This window comes from Triticum dicoccoides, chromosome 3A (assembly GCF_002162155.2).
Source record: "Triticum dicoccoides isolate Atlit2015 ecotype Zavitan chromosome 3A, WEW_v2.0, whole genome shotgun sequence".
Taxonomy (NCBI): Eukaryota; Viridiplantae; Streptophyta; class Magnoliopsida; order Poales; family Poaceae; genus Triticum; species Triticum dicoccoides.
In genome coordinates, this window is record NC_041384.1 from 100,071,583 (window position 1) to 100,073,190 (window position 1,608).

Here is a 1,608-nt window from a genome sequence, read left to right on the forward strand (position 1 = left end):
GTGGCTAAGATTGAGGGAGGGTGTTAGACTGTATAGCTCCTGTATATGTGTACGTATATGAATACGTACGATGTAACGTTGTACCCCCTTGTTATATATATATGAGATAGGCCACCCCTAGAGGGATGGGCCAGTTCCCTAAACCTATTGTTTTACAGTTTACAATGAGCTGAGATGTGCCAGGGAGGTAGATCAGAGCAGAGACTCGAACGGAGAGTGGAAGAAGCAAAAGGAAACAGGGGAGGAGGGCGGAGAAGAGAGGAAGAGAGGGTGTCGCGCCGCCAAGTGCGATGTGGGAGCACGGTCCGACAAGCAGTATATATTGGAGAGAAAGAGAAGGGCCTTCCTCGTTCTGTCGTAGTTGAGGAAAACTATCCTATTGCCACCCTCGTTCGGTCATGAGTCCGGGTCCGTCTCTCGTTCCAAGGGGCAAAGGTGAACCAATATAAGTTTGACGCCCCCCTCCAGTCCAGTCTAGCTCCACCCACCGGATCATTGGAATCCCGTTCGCTAGAAGAACGGCACAGAGCATGGCAATCGACCAGCAGCGCCGCGTGAAGCTCATGGTTAGCTACGGCAGGAGGATCGAGCGCGCCCAGGGTCGGCCGCCGAGGTACGTCGACGGTGAGGACCTGCTCCTCAACGTCGTCTCGTCCGTCTCGACGAGGGGCTTCCGCGACCTGCTGGCGGCGCGCGCGGGCTTCTCTGACTTCTCCGTCAAGTACTGCTACTCCGGCGAGGGGCTGGACTCGCTCTGCGACGTGGACACGGACGAGGACCTGCGGGACATGCTGGACATGCTGCTCTACCGGGATCTGCAGGTCCGGCTGTTCAACGACCAGAACACGCGCCGGTTCCGGGTCTACCTGTTCCGCGACGCCGCCGCCGCCCCGTCGCCGACCTCCCAGGCCCTCGGAAAACCAGCTCCCATGCGGCGTAGCGCGACGTCGCCGGCTCTATTGCCGGCGAAGCCGGCCGACGTCGACGGGCGGCCCTCCCAGGGCCTGGCCGCTCCCGCTCCCTCTCTCTTGCCGCGGATCACGACTTCGCCGAATCCGTTGTGCGAGACGTCGACGGCTGGCACGGCGCCCTCCAAGCCGCCGCTCGCCCCTGCTCTGGCACGCCGGATAGCGTCGTCGCCTTTGTTGACGGCAGGCCCGGCAAATGACACGGCTTCTTTGATCTACGTCGACATCAGCAGCCAGAGCTACCCAACCAGGGGCGGAGCCAGAAAATCGAGCCAATGGGTTCATGACTGATTTATTGTGAAGATTTGGTATGACATAATTAAGTACAATGTCTAATTTCACACTACCATATAACGAGAGGCTAGCACCCAAATACAAATATGATAGCACTTATATTTTATACATTGAAAACAAAAAAGTATAACATTTGCAAAGAAAAACAGCAAGACATACCAGTTGGATGATATTATAAAAATCTCTTGTTTACATATTGTGAATAGAGTAATTCCAAAAAAAACTTCATAGCTTCTGGTGCGGCTTCTCCTTCCCGAAAACACCGGCAAAATAGTCAAGTTACATTGACAAGTGTATAATACCATAAATCAAAAGAAGCATGTACAATCACTCACATTACAGTCTG

General features: G+C 54.1%; 1 pseudogene; it reads left to right on the forward strand.

Annotated features, from left to right (window-relative positions):
- Positions 1–530: 530 nt before the first annotated feature.
- Positions 531–1,168, forward strand: LOC119271320 (annotated as a pseudogene).
- Positions 1,169–1,608: the final 440 nt, after the last annotated feature.